The sequence below is a fragment of the Gopherus evgoodei genome, chromosome 9 (genome assembly GCF_007399415.2).
Source record: "Gopherus evgoodei ecotype Sinaloan lineage chromosome 9, rGopEvg1_v1.p, whole genome shotgun sequence".
Lineage (NCBI taxonomy): Eukaryota > Metazoa > Chordata > Testudines > Testudinidae > Gopherus > Gopherus evgoodei.
Window position 1 is genome coordinate 29,738,062 of NC_044330.1, and position 20,530 is coordinate 29,758,591.

The window sequence follows — 20,530 nt, forward strand, 5'->3', positions numbered from 1 at the left end:
GAAAGGACTGGGCGTTCTTCTTCCGTCGACTCTGGAATTCCACCGCGCTGAGAGGTGGAAGCGGAGTCAATGGGGGAGCAGCAGCAGTCGACTCGCCGCCATCCTCACTGCCAGGTAAATCTACCTAAGATACGCCAACTTCAGCTGCACTATTTGTGTAGCTGAAGTTGCGTATCTTAGGTCGACTCCCCACCCTAGTGTAGACCTAGCTGAAATGTTGACTCCCACCTCCATTTGGTCAATGATGCCAGCCTCCATTGCCCGCTTGTTAAATTTTCAAGCAAGTGCCTTTGTTCTTTCTCCCATGGTGCCCTTCATGCCAGGCAGATACTCCCTATAAACATCCACTTATGTCAGCCAAACAGATGTTGCTCAAGAGTCTGATAAAAACACTCCCTGAGCCTAAGTTCACTGGCATAAGTGGTAGTGTGCACAGCGCTATGTTGGTGGGAGAGCTTCTCCTGCCGACATAGCTACCACTGCGTGGGGAGGTGGCTTTATTATGTTGATGGGAGAGTTCTCTCCCATCGGCAAGGGGGAGCTACACAAGCAGTCTTACAGTGACGCAGCTGCATCGGTACAGCTATGCTGTTGTAAGCTCACTAATGCAGACATGGCTTATGGTGCTAGCTAGTATTGTCTCTCTCTGTTCTTCTTTGAGTGATTGCTCATATCCATTCCAGTTAGGTGTTTGCGTGCTGCATGCACGTTTGTCGGAAGACTTTTACCCTAGCAACCCTCGATGGGTCGGCTGGGTGCCCCCTGGAGTGCGCCGCTATGGCACCGGATATATACCCCAGCCGACCCAGCCACCTCTCAGTTCCTTCTTACTTCCCGTGTCGGCCGTTGGAACAATGGAGCATGGCTTAGCTGACCTCCACTTCCCTAGCTACTCGCAGTTTCTCATTCGTTATTGTGTATATAGTTATAATCCTTTTATATATATATATATATATATATATATATATATATATATATATATATATATATTTATACTTACATTACTTCTTTAATAGCATAGTTAGTTTAGTAATAGTTAGAAGGGTTCGGGCATTATCTCCTTCCCCGCACCCGGTGCCAGGCCCATGCCCGGCTCACCGGATTTCAAACCGTGCTCAGCCTGCCACAAGCCGATACCGACAGGAGATCCACACGACTCCTGTTTGAAGTGCCTCGGGGAATCACACTTGACAGCTAAGTGCCCCATTTGCAAGGCTTTCAAGCCATGAACAAAAAAGGAGCGGGACATCAGGCTTAAACAGCTCCTCATGGAGGCGGCTCTCACCCTTCCACCCTCGGCACTGAGCACTGGTCAGTCAGTGAGCAGAAGCGCCTCTTCGGCACCGGACCGCACCGGTATGGCCAAGGCCTCTCGGCACCGGACGTCGCCGGCATTGAAGTCGGATCCATGCCGCTCCCTCTCCCCGAGGTTGAGGAAGGCCAAGACTCCTGCTGCTTCAGCACCGACCGCACCGTAGCCAGAGAGTGTGCCTAAGTTGGATCTCCCGGTGCCGACACCCACCGCGGCACCAACTAAGTCAGCACCGCCGATTCCGGTCCCACAAGGACTGTCGAGTCTGACGCCTGTTAGCTCCCCAGCACGTGCCGCTTTAGAGCTCACCATACCATCCACGTCGGAGACGTTCTCAGCGGTGAGGGACCTGATCGCCTTGACAGACTTGGCACTGCCTTTACCCTCAGCACCGCCGGTGCGGGTAATTCAATCCATAGGCAAACCGACCTTGATTAGACCACCCTCTGTCAGCACAGCAGACTGGCACCGCTCACAATCACGGTCCCACAGACACTCCAGGTCCAGACTGCGCTCCCGCTCTCGACGCTGCTCGCAGTCCCTGCACCATTCCGCTACACGGTACCAGTCAGACTTGTGGCACCGGTCAGTATCCCGTTCACCGGCTCACTACTCACGGTACCGCTCCAGATCTTGGCACTGCTCCAGGCACCGTGCCTCCCGAAGCCATTCACGATGCTGGGATTTGAGATCTTGGTCAACCTCTCGGCACCGATGTGGTCGCAGGTCCCGATCTCACTCCCGGTACCGATATGCTTCCCGGCACCGATCCCCGATACGTAGTGGAGCGAGGTCCATTGGAACATCTGCCCAAGGCTTCTCCGCTCCTCCATGGCCATCCAGACATACTTCAGTGTTGTCCCACATGGACAGTTACTATGCCCAAGACTGCGATTCGGATGTGCCCACCGGAGTTTTCCAAGAAGCCCAGTCTCAGGACCCAGGACCTCACCTTTTGGACCTTTTGGACACCTTGGGCATACCACCAGGCCCAAGGTGCTCCATTAGTTCTGGCCCACTCTGCTTCATCAGAGCACCGAGCACCAGAGGCCACAGTTAGCTGTCCTCCTCCACCTGGGCTGGAAGAAGCGCTAGTCCACCCACTGGTTTCCCTGGTACCGCTGGAGCAGGAACCAGCGCAAGAGCAAGAGGCCATACAGGACCCGCTCGTCCCCGGCATTTCCTCTTCTTCCTCGCCAGATGAGGCAGTAGCAGGGACTTCCTCCTCGAGGCCGCCTCCAATAGACCTAAGAGCCCATCAGGACCTCCTCAGGAGAGTGGCGCTCAACATGAACCTCCAGGTGGAGGAGGTCCTGGAGGTCTAGGACCCTGTAGTGAGCATCCTGTCAGCAGATGCCCCCACTAGGGTGGCTTTGGCCTTTATCAGGACCATCCAGGCTAATGCAGACACCTTATGGCAGTCCCCAGCCTCCATCCCCCCTACGGCAAAGGGGGTCGAGCACATATACATGGTACCCTCTCAGGGGTACAAGTATCTATATGTCCACCCTCCTCCCTCCTCGCTGGTTGTCCAATCGGTCAACGACAGGGAGTGCCATGGCCAACAGGCGCCAGCCCCAAAGTCAAAGGAGGTTAGGCGAATGGACCTACTCGGCAGCAAGGTGTATTCAGCAGGCGCCCTACAGCTCCAGGTGGCAAATCAGCAGGCTCTACTGAGCCGATATAACTACAACACTTAGGTGGAGGTGGGTAGATTCACAGAACTACTCCCCCCGGACTCCCGCCAGAAATTCTCTGCTTTCTTGGAGGAAGGGAGAAAGGTGGCCAGAACCTCCCTCCAGGCTTCACTAGATGCGGCCGACTCGGCAGCCAGAACTCTGGCCTCCGGTATCACCATGAGACGCATCTCATGGCTACAGGTTTCCAACTCCCGCCGGAGTTACAATATACTATCCAGGACTTACCCTTTGATGGTAAGGGTCTGTTCTCGGAAAAGACTGACCCCAGGTTACAAAGCTTGAAAGACAATAGAGTCATCATGAGTTCTTTGGGCATGCATACACCTGTGACCCAACGCAGACCTTTCCATCCCCAGACTCACCGCCCGTACTTTGTGCCCAGACACAGGCAAGACTTTAGCAGATGGCGTGGGCAGGGTGGGCGTAGACGCCAGTCAGGACCCCAAGGGGGCCAAAACCACGGTCCCTTGAAACCACCAGCGGGACCAAAGTCTGCCTTTTGAAGGTACGCCTGAGGACGGAGTACCAGTTTCAGGACAGGATCCTTTTCCTCCCTTCTCCAACTTCCTCTCCTACTTCCTCCCATTGTGGTCCCAACTGACTTCAGACCTCCTACGCACGGTGAAACAAGGATACCACCTCCAATTTGTTTCAACCCTGTCTTCCCACCCTCCAACCCAGTCCCTCTTCAGGGACCCCTCTGACGAGCAATTCCTCCTACAAGAGATGCAGATGCTCCTTGCCATAGGAGCGATAGAGGTGGTACCAAAAGACAAAAAGGGCAAAGGGTTTTACTCCCATTACTTTCTGATCCCCAAGTCGAAAGGAGGCCTCAGACCTATCCTAGACCTGCGAGGCCTCAACAAGTTCATGATAAAGTTGAAGTTCTGCATGGTCTCCCTGGGGACCATTATCCCGTCCTTGGATCTTGGAGACTGGTATGCTGCCCTCGATATGAAGGACGCGTACTTTCACATCTCCATTTTTCCTCCGCACAGGAGGTATCTTCGCTTTGTAGCCAACCGTCAGCATTCCAGTTTACGGTCCTTCCCTTTGGCCTCTCCACGGCCCCAAGGCTGTTTACAAAGTGTATGGCCATAGTCGCCGCACACCTCCGCTGACATTGGATACACATATTCCCGTATCTGGACAACTGGCTCATCAGAGGGACCTCCGCGACACAAGTCATGCAACATGTAGGCATTGTCAGGGACCTATTCACATGCTTAGGCCTGATGCTCAATATGGAGAAATCCACACTGGTCCCCACACAAAGGCTAGACTTCATAGGAGCTACCCTGGACTCCAATCTAGCCAAGGCCTACCTACCTCAGCCGCGGTTCCAGGCAATGGCAACAATCATCTGAGGTCTTCAGAACTTCCTGACGACCTCAGCTCGCACCTGTCTCGGTCTCCTAGGTCACATGGCTGCCTGCACATATGTGACCAAATATGCCAGGCTCCGCCTTCAACCTCTCCAAACATGGTTCAATTCGGTCTACCGTCCGGGCAGGGACCCGATAGACACAATAGTCACCATTCTCCCGAGCACCCTACACTCCTTCGACTGGTGGCTAACCCCCTCCCTGGTATGTGCAGGGTTACTGTTCCATCTGCCCCAACCCTCACTGGCCTTGACGACAGACACGTCATCTCTCGGATGGGGGGCTCACCTTGGACACCTTCGTACCCAGGGCCTCTGGTAATCGCAGGAACTGGCACTTCACATAAATGTCCAAGAGCTGAGAGCGGTCCTCCTGACGTGCCAGACATTCCAGCAGCATCTACACGGCTGTTGTGTCTCAGTGTTTACAGATCACACAACAGCCATGTATTATATAAACTAACAGGGAGAGACTCGATCTTCCCCCCTCTGTCAGGAGACCATCCGACTCTGGGATGTCTGCATAGCCCACTCGATAGACCTGGTAGCGTCCTTTCTCCCAGGGGTTCAGAACACTCTGGCGGATCAGCTGAGCAGATCCTTCCTGTGTCATGAATGGTCGATAAGACCAGATGTTATTCATTCGGTTTTCCAGAAGTGTGGCTTTCCCCACATAGACCTATTTGCCTCTCACACGAACAGGAAATGCCAAGCGTTCTGCTCCTTCCAGGGTCTTTCACCGGGATCGATCTTGGACACATTCCTCATGTCGTGGAAGCACCGACTGCTCTATGCCTTCCCACCATTCCCGCTGGTTCACAAGGTCCTGATAAAACTCCGCAGGGACAGAGCGCACCTAATCATGATCGCGCCAGCGTGGCCCAGACAGCACTGGTACACCACACTGCTCAACCTGTCCATAGCCAGCCCAATTACCCTGCCACTCCACCCAGACCTCATAACGCAGGACCACGGCAGTCTCCGCCACCCTGACCTGCAGGCCCTTTACCTCACGGCGTGGCTACTGCATGGCTAAGCAAGTTGGAGTTACGCTGTTCCACTTCGGTACAACATATACTCCTGAGTAGCAGAAAGCCTTCCACTCGGTCAACATATCTGGCCAAGTGGAAACGTTTCTCCTGCTGGTGTGAAATGCAGAATGTTACTCCCTCTGAGGTCTCGATCCCCACTATCTTGGACTACCTCTGGTCCCTTAAGCAGCAGGGCCTGGCGATATCGTCTCTGAAGGTGCACTTGGCAGCCATTTCCACATTCCATCCAGGAGAGAGTGGCCACTCCATGTTTTCTCACCCTATAGTTACTAGATTTCTCAAGGGCCGGGAGCGCCTCTACCCCCAAGTACGCCACCCTGAGACCTCAACCTAGTACTAAGCAGGCTTATGCTTCCACCATTCGAGCCGTTGGCAACTTGCTCGCTGCTTCTTAGTAGCCATTACATCGGCCAGACGAGTCTCCGAGCTTCGAGCGCTTACGGTGGACCCACCGTATACTGTCTTTCACAAGGATAAGGTACAGTTGCGACCACATCCGGCGTTCCTCCTTAAAGTGGTGTCGGCCTTCCTTACCAATCAGGACATCTTCCTTCCGGTCTTCTTCCCGAAGCCTCATTCATCCTGATGGGAACAGCAGTTACACTCCTTAGATGTCCGTAGGGCACTTGCTTTTTACATCGATCGGACAAAGCCCTTCCATAAATCCCCCAACTCTTCTTTGCAGGGGCCGACCGGATGAAAGGCCTACCTGTCTCCTCCCAGAGGATCTCCTCTTGGGTGACGACATGCATCCACATGTGCTATGACTTGGCTCATTTTCCCTAGGGCCATCTCACTGCACATTCTACCAGAGCTCAGGCTTCATCAGCCGCCTTCCTGGCCCATGTACCAATCCAGGAAATATGTCGTGCAGCTACCTGGTCCTCAGTCCACACCTTTGTTTCTCACTATGCCCTGGTCCAACAATCTAGAGATGATGCAGCCTTTGGCTCAGCGGTTCTGCACTCTGCCACATCTCACTCCGACCCCATCGCCTAGGTAAGGCTTGGGAATCACCTAACTGGAATAGATATGAGCAATCACTCGAAGAAGAAAAGACAGTTACTCACCTTTGTAACTGTTGTTCTTCGAGATGTGTTGGTCATATCCATTCCAAACCCACCCTCCTTTCCCACTGTCGGAGTAGTTGGCAAGAAGGAACTGAGAGGTGGCTGGGTCAGCTGGGGTATATATCTGCTGCCACAGCGGCGCATTCCAGGGGGTGCCCAGCCAACCCAACGAGTGTTGCTAGGGTAAAAGTCTTCTGACGAACGTGCACGCGGCATGCGCACACCTAACTGGAATGGATATGAACAACATATCTCGAAGAACAACAGTTACAAAGGTGAGTAACCGTCTTTTTCCTTGTACTCCCCCATCTGTCAGTGTCCATCTGTTGTATTTTGTTTTATACGTAAATTATAAGATCTTTGGGTTAGGGACTGTCTTTTTGTTCTGCATTTGGGGTCCTGGTCCATCACTAGGACTCTTAGGCTCTACGGTGGTACTACCACTAATAATTAATAATTGGACAATTCACTACAGAAACATGAACCTCAGAGGCTGGAAGTTTTTTGGAAGTGAGATTGGAAAGAAAGAGTCATCAGTAGCATGGTGAGAATATATAACATGCTAAAAGCAGAAACATACATTTTGTAGATTTTTGAAATAGGGGTAACTCTGATTTACACCAGCTGAGATTCAGACCCTGAGGCTTTGTCTACACTAATGGAAAAAATCGATCTAAGCTATGCAATTTGAGTTATGTGAATAGCGTAACTCAAATCGACATAGCTTAGGTCTGTTTACCGCGGGGTCCACACTACACGATGTTGATGGGAGAAATAATTTCCTCCCACCCCTCTCTGCCTACAATATTTCAAACCCAGCTGCTCTCCTGCGTATCAAGGAGGCATCAAAATCCTGAAACATGATATGATGTCCATGATTGTGGCTGACTAAAATACCAGGGATTAATGGATAATCTGATCATTTTTCATACATCTAGGAAATAAATAGAACAGAGACTACTAAATGGCTTGCTTTAACTTTTTGGCACCCCAGTGAGTAAGACTTACACTCTGCCAGTGGGTAAGGGTTTAAGTATGTAGGTGGAAGGGAGTCTAAATTAGTGTAAGGGGGACTAATGTGCTTCCTTAACCCTCCAGCTGTTACAGATTCAGATATGCCAACACACATCCCAGAATACAGATGGACATTGGCATATTCATTTTGGCAGGGAGACATGGGTCCCTCACACAGTGGGGTTCAGCAATAGTTAATATGACTCCTCAAAATGTGTGCATTTTCAAGGGAAAACATCAACTCCTTTCCCATAATGTTTAAATGTCTTCATGCTGGGTGAGAAATTCTGTCTTTCCAGGAGAATGAATATGCTTTTGCAAGGGAGTTAGATGCCATATTATCTGTCAAAAGTTGCGACCCTGAATTTTAGCACTAGGAGATGTAGCCTGAAGAGATTGCCTACTTCATCTTGTCATTATAACTGTTACCAGATTTGCCCGTTACTTTGGGGTATGCTCATTTATTAGGGTTACTCTTTGTGGGGGAGGTTCTGTAACTCTGTCAAAGTACTGCTTGTGTCACTTGTGTTTTCATATGGAGCTCTACTTCTCCCTTCTTCAGTTCCCCTCCCAGTGGAGCTATCCTGCAGGACCTAGGTTCACCAGGGCTGGGTTCCTCCAGCCCCAGAACCAGATGAACACATACACTCATTCTCTCTCTCTCTCTAACAGAGCAAGTCTGAGTGAACCGAGTCAATCAGCACTTTCAGGCTGACCCCTTATATGCCCCTAGGCTCAACAGGCTGGGCCAAGCAGCACTTCCAAGCTGCCACTCTTATGTGCCACAGGTACTGCACTGGAATAGAGTAAGTCTGAGCAGGCTGGGTCAAACAGCACTTCTAGGCTGCCACCTTTATATGCCCCTGGACTCAGTAGTCTAGGTTGAACAACACTTCTAAGCTGCCACCCTCATATGTCACAGGTTCAGCATGGCCCTATCCCCACTTTCATGTTACAGTTGTACTGGTAGTAACCCACTTGATGAGCAAACCCCACAGTATTTTTGGGCACTACAGGGATCTTTAGCTTAGGTAAGAGAAGCGTTGCTGCAGAGTAAATGGGGAAGCTAAAAACACAAAAGAGTAAAGTTCAGAGAGAGAGAGGCAAGCAACCAGCTTAACCATAAACATTATTTATTGAATAATAGTGATAACTACACAAGGAGAGCCTAAACCAACATAGCAGTAACATTGTTAAAGGTTACAAAAGTCATATGTGAAAACTATACCTGATCCAACAAGTCAGGGTAGAAAGTTAAACCTCAGGTAGAAAAGAAAACAGAGAGTGAGAGAGCTGGGATCTCATCACTCCATGAAGCTTGAACTGGTCAGGGTTCCCAGATGATGGTGGTAGCTCAGGATCCTGAGAGCTGAAGACAGGCAGAGCCCTCAGCACGATCAGTGAGGAGAAGATGAAACTCAGTGAAACTAATGCAGAGTTTGGATCCATGCATCAGAACACTTATTGGAGTGTGGGTAGGGTTTTTTGTAGGGAAACAACAATGGTTCAAGGGAGAACACTGATGACTCAAGGGTTTTCTTTAGGCTAGACAATAGGAGCTATGAGTGGTGTTCCTTCCAGGGAGCTCACAATGCAATTAGGCAGCTTCAGTATTTTGGACATCAATCAAGGATTCATTACTAGAATTGGTCTGATAACTACTGAGCTGGGTGTCTGCAGGTGTGGGTTCATTAACATTTGGAGCAGAGATCCCCCATCATGCAGTGCTTCCCTGCTTTTCTGGTCCCAGAGTTCCATGCAGTTCTTGCCTTGGAATCTCTGTTCTCCATGCTCTATGCTAATGGAGATGCCTCCCTGTACCATCTTTGATGCAGATGAGGCTAGGGGAGTTGCCTTAATCCTATCACCCTTGTTAAGAGGGGTCTAGGTTTTGTCTCCCACCGCCTTTTCATTGCTTTCTGTAAGTCTTTCCTCTGATCAGTTTTGGTTCAAGCAGAGGCTGGGGGTGGGGGTGTTCTTCATGAGTCAGACAAACTGGAGACTGCACCTTGGTTCCCCAAGAACACAGAGCTGACTGATCATAAAGAAAATGTTATGATACCATTCTATTAACAGATGAATGGATATAGATAAAAATGTTCATCTTAACCCTAGTAACTGATAGGATTAACCCTAATGACTTTGCTAATTCTCATATATGAATATTCTTTTTCATGATATCCATTTTGGGCAGACTTGAAATTGAAAAGATTTGTATTAGGAATGTAGTAATTCGACCTTGTCCCTGATATGGAAGTTTTGTGCAATTTGTGCATTTTTTCAGTTTGGAGAATGGAAGCATGCAGAGTACCATTTCCATATGGAAACCAAAATTAGTAATTTTTTCTGCCATGGATCATGTAGGAGGACTTTGCCCTAACTCAGCAGCACTTCAGATCACTCCTTTTGCCTATGCTAACTGAACACAGTGAGAGATGTGAACTGATGACAGTTAGAAGTATAGGTAAAATAGACCAGTCATTTTAAAAACTGCAAGTATTGTACTTGACATTAGCAGTTGTGTAATGATGGCAATTATTATTATTGTCATATAGTAAGAAAGCTCAGTTAATAAGCAATATAGTGTACTATACCCCATGTTCCCCCAGCCCTAAGAACACACAGTACTATTCCATCAAATTGTGAGAATAGCTTAATTTTTTATAGGTTAGAGCATCTATTGCTGTGATTAGCTTCTCTACTACAAAGTTCATTTAATTTCACATTTAATTTTATCCACATTTCCGTTTCTAATTAATCCAGATATAGAAATGCTATAGTAACCGGACAGCATGTTCCTTGAAGAAATGAAACGTGACAATGTCATGGCATCAGAGTAATCTCATTAAAGAGATGATTATATAATACACATCTGTAAAAGTTAACTAAGTTTTCATATATTCATTTATCTTATGGGATAGTTTTTAAATATATCTGAGAAATATTCATCTTGATAATATGTGGTTTGGAATTTTAAATGCCCACAGTCTCTTGTGGAAATTACAGTGAGAGTGTGGAAAAATAAATCAAGCTCATGGCATTAGTAATCATATATTTTGGTGCAGGATCAGAATACATTTTTCAGGAGGAAATTTCCAGCACTTATGCCTGCATGATGGATAAGAGATGCAGATCCTTTGTAGAGACACAGTTCTAGTTATCTATAAATCTACCGTACATGTTGCTGAGTGTTTTCCTGCAGGGCCCAAATTTTCTAAAGGAAATCAGTCTGGTCTCTAAAACTGTGGTGCAATTCTTTAGTTAAGTTTTTGCATTTGCAAAACTCAAGAGCTATAAGCACAGGCTATGTTTCTATGTAATTTCTTCTAGCAACTAGACATAAAAATGCAAAGCTTGATTTTTTTTCCAGATGTGCTGAGTGCCTGCAACTCCTACTGACGCAAGGTGGGGATAGAGGGTAGGGGTTCCCCTGCCAGGGGGCAGCACCCCAAGATAAAGGGCCACTGGGGTCCAGGAGGGACACGGGCCAGTGGCATGGGTGGCAAGTTTGTAGAAATTTTGGTGGTGCCCAGAACCTGCCCCCCAACTTTGCCCCCCAAACTCCGCCCCCACCTGCCTAAGGCTCTGGGAGGGGGCTTGGGGGAGGAGGTCTGAGGTGCAGATCTGGGCTGGGCATTAGGGTGCAGGAGGGTGCAGGGTGCAGGCTTAAGAATGGAGTTTGGGTGCTGGGTGCAGGCTCCGGGCTGGGGCGGGGGGTGGGTGTGCAGGAGGGGCTGAGGGGCGCAGGCTTTGGGATGGAGTTTGGGTACAGGCTCTGGGCTGGGGGTGGGGGCATAGGAAGGAGTGAGAGGTGCAGGCTCTGGGAGGGAGTTTGGGGGTGGGAAGGGGTGTGTGGGAAGGGGAATGGGGCAGAACCCTCTGGGATGGAGTTTGGGGATAGGAGGGAGTGCAGGGCTGAGGGCTGTGGGGCTGAGGATGAGGGATTCATGATGCAGGAGGGGGCTCAGGGCTGGGGCTGAGGATTAGGGTGCGGGGGGATGAGGGCTCTGGCTGGTGCTGAGGGGTTCACGATGCAGGAGGGGGCTCAGGGCAGACGGTTGGGGTGTGGAGTGAGGGCTGTGGGGCTGAGGATGAGGGGTTCATGATGTGGGGGGGCTCAGGGCTGGGGCAGAGGATTAGGGTGCGAGGGGATGAAGGGTTCTGGCTGGGGCTAGGGGATGAGGGGTTCATGATGCAGGAGGGGTCTCAGGGCTAGGGCAGAGGGTTGGGGTGTGAGATGAGGGCTGTTGGGCTGAGGATGAGGGGTTCATGCTGCGAGGGGCTCAGGGCTGGGGCTGAGGATTAAGGTGCGGGGGGATGAGGGCTCTGGCTGGGGCTGAGGATTGGGGTGTGGGTGGATGAGGGCTCTGGCTGGGGATGAGGATCAGGGTGTGGGGGGGATGAGGGCTCTGGCTAGGGATGAGGATTTGGGGCATTGGAGAGACTCAGGGCTAGGGAAGGGTAAGGGCAGCCTGCCTTGCCATTAGAGGAGGGCCGGCACTAGGGCCCTGGGGCGGCAGACAGCAGTTCTGCCGGGAATCACTCAAGAGCAGGCAGGGGAGAGGCGTGCGCTGTTTTTTGTCGGGCAGGGATGCAGCGCGGCGGGGGGGGACACGCAGGGGGAGGGGTGGCAGGCGGGGGCTGGGACCTGCTCCAGGCAGGGACGCGGCGATGGGGGGGGGGACGGACACGTGGCGGCCGGAGCCTGATCCAGGCAGGGCCGAGGGAGAGACCCAGCTCCAAATATTGCTGGAGCAGGGCCCCCAGCTCTGAATATTCCTGGAGCCCGAGCACTGCAAATGCATATAGCCCGCCACCTATGGCCAGTGGCAGGCAAGACACCGGCCTGCAGAGGGTGCTCCAGCTGGAAAGAGCTAATTCCCAGGATGACCAGCAGGAGGCGCCCTGCCACAGACTCTCATAGTGGAGACCAGGTGAAATGTGAGGATCTTATTCAGATGGTTTCTGATAGTATATGCTGTGTTTTCCAGTTACTCCTTGATACCAATCTGCTAAATGATTTTTTCAGCAGCCTCCTACAAAGCTGTTTGTTGTGTTCCCTTCCAGCTGAAAGCTAGGGTCCTGATGACATCCAGCTGGTATCAAAAGGCAAGTCAGAGAGAGAGAGAGAGAAAATCAGTGGACAAGAGCCCTCAATAAGAGTCTGCAGCCGTTAAAACAAGAATGAAACAACACAGTGAGATAGTTCAGCTCATTTAGCAGTATTTCTTTAGAAAACAGGGTCTGAAAAAAGTCTTCACTGTTGTTTAAAGGATTAACATTTTAAGTTCTAGTTTTACTAAAAATAAACCCCAAACTGAAAAACTGGTCAAAGTTCTAGAAATGTTTGACCTTTGCTTTCAACATGCAAGCCAGACTGATAGCTGTTTCGTAAGAATAGAGCACCACCTTGTGTTGATAATTTATTACACCTTGTAATACCTTAAATGAACACCTCTCTGTACAGTTTTTGAACCTGAATGTAAAACCCCTGAGACATGCACTTGTTCTTCAAATAGTGCTGTGTAGTTGTACTTATATAGTGCAATATGCTCTGTGCTTATGCTAAGACATTAAAAAGAGCTAAGAGTGTAGCTGCCAGAAATGGGTAGATGAGCTAATGTATCCAATACACAGATCTCTCTGTGCATATTTCATCTGTCCATTTATAGTAATTTTGATCTGTTCTGATTTCAGATTGAGTATTACCCTGATAACTGGTTGGAGGGTTTATTATACCTGCATTTATCATGAACCTTTTGTATCGAGATTTTAAAAATGTAGAGTTTATTCCTATTATCCTTGAATGTACCTTGTGTGTTCTCTTTCAGCCACCAACCTGCTGACCATCAGTGAGTACACCACAACAGCATACTCCTCTTCAAAACATCTGTACCAGATGGCTTAAAGGTCACTAATGTAGCACCAATTTTTAAAAAGGGCTCCAGAGGTGATCCTGGCAATTACAGGTCAAGTATCAGAGGGGTAGCCGTGTTAGTGTGGCTCTGTAAAAAGCAACAAAGAGTCCTGTGGCACCTTATAGACCAGGGATCGGCAACCTTTCAGAAGTGGTGTGCCGAATCTTCATTTATTCACTCTAATTTAAGGTTTCGCATGCTGGTAATACATGTTAACATTTTTAGAAGGTCTCTTTCTATAAGTCTATAATATATAACTAAACTACTGTTGTATGTAAAGTAAATAAGGCTTTTAAAATGTTTAAGAAGCTTCATTTAAAATTAAATTAAAATGCAGAGCCCCCCAGACCAGTGACCCGGACCTAGGCAGTGTGAGTGTCACTGAAAATCAGCTCGCGTGCTGCCTTCAGCACCTGTGCCATAGGTTGCCTACCCCTGTTATAGACTAGCAGACATATTGGAGCATAAGCTTTTGTAGGTGAATACTCACTTCGTCAGATGCATGTAGTGGAAATTTCCAGAGGCAGATATAAATATGCAGGCAAGAATCAGTCTGGAGATAACGAGGTTAGTTCAGTCAGGGAGGATGAGGCCCTCTTCTAGCAGTTGAGGTATGAACATTAAGGGAGGAGAAACTGCTTTTGTAGCCATTCACAGTCTTTGTTTAATCCTGAGCTGATGGTGTCAAATTTGCAAGTGAACTGAAGCTCAGCAGTTTCTCTTTGAAGTCTGGTCCTGAAGTTTTTTTTGCTGTAGGATGGCTACCTTTAAATCTGCTATTGTGTGTTCAGGGAGATGGAAGTTTTCTCCTACAGGTTTTTGTATATTGACGTTCCTAATATCTGACTTTTGTCCATTTATCCTTTTATGTAAGGACTGTCCAGTTTGGCCAATGTACATAGCAGAGGAGCATTGCTAGCACATGATGGCGTATATTATGTTGGTGGACGTACAGGTGAATGAACCGGTCTGGTTAGGTCCTGGTTAGGTCCTGTGATGAACTGGTTAGGTCCTGTGATGGTGTCGCTGGTGTAGATATGTGAGCAGAGTTGGCATCAAGGTTTGTTGCATGGATTGGTTCCTGAGTTAGATTTTCTATGGTGCGATGTGTGGTTGCTGGTGAGAATATGCTTAAGGTTGGCGGGTTGTCTGTGGGTGAAGACTGACCTGCCTCCCAAGGCCCGTGAAAGCGAGGGATCGTTGTCCAGGATGGGATCATGATGAAGTGAGTATTCTCCCATGAAAGCTTATGCTCCAATATGTCTGTTAGTCTATAAGGTGCCACAGAACTCTTTGTCACTAATTACAGGTCAGTGAGCCTAACTTCAGTACCGGGCGTATTGGTAGAAACTATGGCAAAGAACAGATTTATCAGACACATACATAAACATAATTTGTTGGGAAAGAGTCACCGTGGTTTTTGTAAAGGGAAATCATGCTTTATTAATCTATTGGATGTCTTTGAGGGAGTCAACAAGCATGTGGATAAGGGTGAACGGGTTAATTAAAGGCACTTGGATTGTCAGAAAGCCTTTACCAAGGTCCCTCACTAACAGGCTTTTAAGGAAACTAAGTAGTCATGGGATAAAGGGGAAGGTAACTGGTTGAAAGATAGGAAACAAATGGTAAGAATAAATGGTCAGTTTTCACAATGGAGAGAGGTAAAAACTGGGGTCCCCTAAAGATCTGTAGTGGGACTTGTGCTATTCAACATATTCATTAATGATCTGGAAAAGGGAGTGAACAGTGAAGTGGCAAAGTTTGCAGATGATGCAGAATTATTAAGATAATTAAGTTTAAAGCAAACTGCGAAGAGATGCAGAAGGATCTTACAAAACTGGATGACTGGGCTACAAAATGGCAGATGAAATTCAGTGTTGATAAGTGAAAAGTAATGCACATTGGAAAAAAAAATCTCAACTACAAATATATAATGATGGGTTCTAAATTAGCTGTTAGCACCCAAGAAAGAGATCTTGGAGTCACTATGGATAGTTCTCTGGAAATGCCTAATGGGCAAAAACATTAACAGAATGTTAAGAAGCAGAACTTAGGAATTATTAGGAAAAGGATAGAAAATATCATAGGGCCACTATATAAATCCATAGTGTGCCTGCACCTTGAATACTATGTCCAGTTCTGATCAGCCCATCTCAAAATATAATGGAACTGGAGAAGAGTCAGAAAAGGGCAACAAAGATGATCCAGGGTATGGAACAGCTTCCATATGAGGAGAGACTAAAAATGTTAGGGTTGTTGATCTTAGAAAAGAGATGATTAAGGAAACATATGAGAGAGGTTTATAAAATCATCTTAAGTGTGGAAAAAAGTGAATAAAGAAGTGTGACCGAGTGCTGGGCAACAACAGCTAAGCCTGCACTCTGGTCACTGTAGCTCCAGTTAAATACTGCAGAACAGATGTTGTTAAGAAAGGTATGTCTACACTACCCGCCGGATCGGCAGGTAGTGATCGATCTATCGGGGATCGCTGTATCGTGTCTCGTCTATAGAGGCGGAAGCAGAGTTGACTGGGGAGTGGTGGCCGTCAATCCTGCGCCGCGAGGCCGCAAAGTAAGTCAATCTAAGTTGATCTAAGATACGTCGACTTCAGCTACACTATTCTTGTAGCTGAAGTTGCGTATCTTAGATTGATTTCCCCCGCACCCTCTCCCAGTGTAGACCAGGCCGAAGAACTGTGCCTAATTGGTGGGTGGAGAAGAGAGGGAAGGCTAATTAAGCCACTAGGCAGAGTCTATGAAAAGGCACAGGAAGGAAGTGTGTGTGTGTGGGGAAGCAGACAGTGAGGAGAGAGAGATTTCTCTTTCCTGCTTGCCGAAGGAGCTGAGTGCCCCCCCCGCCAAAGACAGTAAGAGTGAGGCTGTATAATGTGCAAGGGTGGTGGAAACCAATATTGTAAATAAACTGTACTGAGTGTTTTATCAGCATAAAAGTCTTGGAGCTGTTTGTTGACTGGAATAGGGGCAGGAGCAAGTGGGCCCTGCCACAAGAAGTGTTATTTATCCTGTCACCCAATACAAAAACTAAAATTTCAGGCAATGAAATTAATAGGTTGCAGATTTAATACAAACATGAGGAAGTACTTTTTCATACACCACCCAGTAAATATGTGAAACTTGTTGCCATGGGATGTTGTGAAGGCTAAGAGTATAACTGGGTTAGAAAAAGAACTAGATTAGTTCATGGAAGAGTGGATCCTTCAGTGGCTATTAGTCAAGATGGTCAAGGATGCAACCTGATGCCTAGGGCAAACCTGAGCCTTTAATTGCCAGAAGTTGGGAGGGTAAAACTGGGTGGATCACTCCAACTGCAATGTTCTCTACACTCCCCCTGACACTTTGGTACTGGTCACTGGTGGAGTCATGGTACTAGGCTAGATGGACCATTTGTATGACCAGCATGGCAGTTCTTATTGCATGAAGCACACTTATTTTTCAATTGGAGAAAGCAAATTCAAGGTGATGTGGCTCAGACTAGCCCTCTTATGGCTTACCTCTTGCAGGGCTTCGCATCAAGTCTCCAAATGGTACAGGATCTGCTCATAAGAGAATACTAATTACAGTTTGTTCCCAAGTCAGTTTTCTGTAGCTTTTCAAGCTTATCCATGACTGTGTTTTTTTAAATGAGTATTTCAAGCATATATAGGAATTCCACTTGGTCAATATATTTTGTCTGACTTGGTGCAGAGTCTGGAGCTCTCTCCAAGTGTGATGAAAGAAATAAATGGTGAAAGTGACTAACACTTCCCTTGCAATGACCAACAAGTTGTCCTCATTCTTGTGTATTCTTAAGAAATGATTGGCTATCCAGACTTGCTTTCCCAGAAAGCTTTCTCCCTTTATATTTTTCTATCGGCTCAGGTTGTACTAGGTCATGAACAATGACAAACTCCCACCGTCCTGGGGAATGATGACAGGTTTGAACCCTGGCCTTTCAGCCCTGAAGGAGTGGGCTATTACTACTTGGGCTAAACGAGTAATGTCCTTATATTGTAATAGGCTGCTATCCTCCTATGAAAACCAACCACTAGATGGTATGGGTTACACATGCTATGCTAGATTTTTGCATGAGATTCTGTGGCTGCTCCTCTAAGAAGCACATCATAAAACTTGCAGCACAACAGGAATGGGGTCTAAAGTGTCTACAAGCCTCCTTTTTGGCCCTCCCAATCCTGAGTTCTTTCCAGGACTGAAGAGGTCCTGGCATAACTTAGACAACCCTGTAGGCATGTGAAAGTAACAGCAACCTTTCCAGTCTGCCCTACAGACCACAGCGATACCTGAAATATTCACAGATGTGCTTGCTGTTACCCCATCTCCGGCATGCTTTTCCTGCCCCTAGGCTTGACTCCTCATAATTTCTCTGCCAGGGCTTGTGAAGGGGACCTTGGGTGGCAGCCTTAAGGTTGTCTTCAGCCATGCTTGCACTGCAGGAGTCCTCCTTTGGTTGGAACCGGGGCTTCTAGAGCCCCTTAATGCTTCTCTGACCCTTTTATGTGGTATAAAGAAGACAGGGCAGGGCTTATGTTTAGAAAAATAATCAAGACCAAATTGCAAAATACTTGTGAAAAAGTGTTTAGTTAGGGCCAGACTGTGAACTCATTCCCAATGCTGAGCAAATACTGATCATGACACAGTTATATCCTCAATCATATCTCCATGACCCACCAAGGCAGATCCATGCTTCTGGGACAATTCAGGGCAAAAAATAAAATGCAGGATAAAGTATGTGAATGGGAAATTTGGGATTTTGGGGTTTGTGGAATGAATCCCAGAGGACATTAGATTAATGAAAACACGTACCATTTTTGAACAAGCTACAAGACTTTCTTTTTTTTTTAACCATAACTTTCTTTTTGCATGAACACTTTTTGCGTTTTATGAGATATGAACACAAACACATCCTTCTTTCCCAACATTCATATGTTGCCTGTGTTCTTAAATTATGAGCTTGGTGAGGAAGGGAGTTGGATCTTTGTGTGTGTGTGTTGAGAGAGTCTACTCCATAATAGGGGCCAGTGGATTATAAGAATATTCATACAAGCATGACTCAACATTGAGATTGGACAATAAATAGAAAATACGCAAGAGAAAGATAAGTGAGAGGAAAGAGAAGATGAAGAAAGAAAAGAAGAATGTATAAATCTGCACAGATCTGTTAATAAAAAATTAAAATGTAGGAAAATAATAGCAATACTTAGTAATTTAATACATTTGGAAAATGTTTATCTGCATACAGCCTGTGTTCCAAGGGCCATTAAAAATACACTAATTGTACATTTCCAAAAAGTAAGCCTGAGATTCTCAGGTTTGAGATCTACCGTACCATTCAATTACTTAACAAGGGGACTGTAGCCTTTCTTAGTGGAGTGGTTACATCTCAGAATTTGTACTTTGATCTCAGAGAATGAGACGTGGCTTAACATGGTGCCCAGCAGTGAATACCACATGCTTATGGAGTTTGAGCCTGTATATAGTTATGCAACCCATGCTTTGGGTATTTGCCTTGAACCATGTAAACTATCCCTAGTGGTTGTCAGTCCACATCTGCAATCTGTTTTCCTTGCTGTTCCCAGAATCCCAGCATGTGTCCCCAGAATTTCCCAGATGTATACCATCAGTCCTATTTTGGATCCTTTGTAGTACATAAGATAAAGTCTGCTCTTCCCACCAGGAGTCCAGAATAGGCATGTAAGTTGATGCTTTATTTAAAGGAGAGGGTGATGCTGTGAATTTGATTGAGAATCCTTATGTGTTAGGTGATTGCAGTGCGTGAAATATCAAAAATAATTTAATTGTTTCAGGAGACTCATTTACCAAGGGAAATCTACCTCACCATAAAAAAGTGCAAAGAATTCAATTACTTTGTGCAAACCAGGTTCAGGGGTTGGTGCATTTAGATTTGCTTTGCACATCAAGGATATCATTGATGAATACATTCAGAGACATTTTTAAGGAGTGGGTAAATATCAGCAAGATTTTTCATAAGCTTATGGAGAATCCAATACATAAGAAAAACGTATCATTCCTTTGCAAACCAGGAGCAAAAATTATTTCAGACCAAAAGGCAGCATTGCAAAACGAGCACTTTATTGTATGAGTGTACATACCATGTTGATGCCAGGATGACAACTGGAAGATTCCTTGAGACATCATTATTGGTGATGGCCAAATCACTGTAACAGATGGGGAAATGTGAGACAGCACAAAAATGACCTTGAGAATCAAAAGTATTGCTCTAATGTTTCAAAAGGTGCTCCAGAGTGAATGAATGTTTACCGGATAGTACTACAAGAGTTCAAATACTGAAATAACATTTCATGATTACACTGACACCTTACCTTTCTACCATCTCATCTATTGGGACAAAGTGAGTAATTTGGCTTCATGTTGTCTGGGACATTTATTCTTTAGACAGACTAAAAATTGTTGCAAAGGAAATGAGACCGCCTATCTTGACAGTAAAGGTAGTTTCAGATATCAAGATCACTTGGCTGTAGACAGCAATGAAACATAACTCTTTTAGTAGAACAAGTGGCTTGGATTCAAGTGAAGAGTAAAGAATTGTCTATACATTGCAATCAAGATACTTTTCTTACCAGGAAGGAATACAGTTTTCAGTGTTTGCTGCTGCCTACCATGGACTTCGGAGATCAGGCCCACAACACTGATATTGTAGGACTCTTGGTTTCTCAAATGCAGTTTATTCCAGCAACAGAAGTATGGCTAGCATTTGGGGACAGCAAGCATTTAGGATATCTTATAGCACATTCTGTTGCAACATAAATAAATTAGAGATCTTACCGGTGTTCAATGCCTTCATAATATGTAACAACATAGTCTCCTATTTGTAGAGACAGGCAAAATGGCATGGGAAACATGGAATATATTCCCAGTAGTAACTGTTGCCTTTCTGCAATTATCCCAGCATGTGTTCCTGGTATCTGTATAGCACAGCTAGGGAGATATGTGGGATTTCTTTCTGATCAAAACAGCGAGCGGGGTTCAGTGAACAAAGACAGGCAACACTACTTTGTTCTGTAAGCAATTGCACACTTGGGAG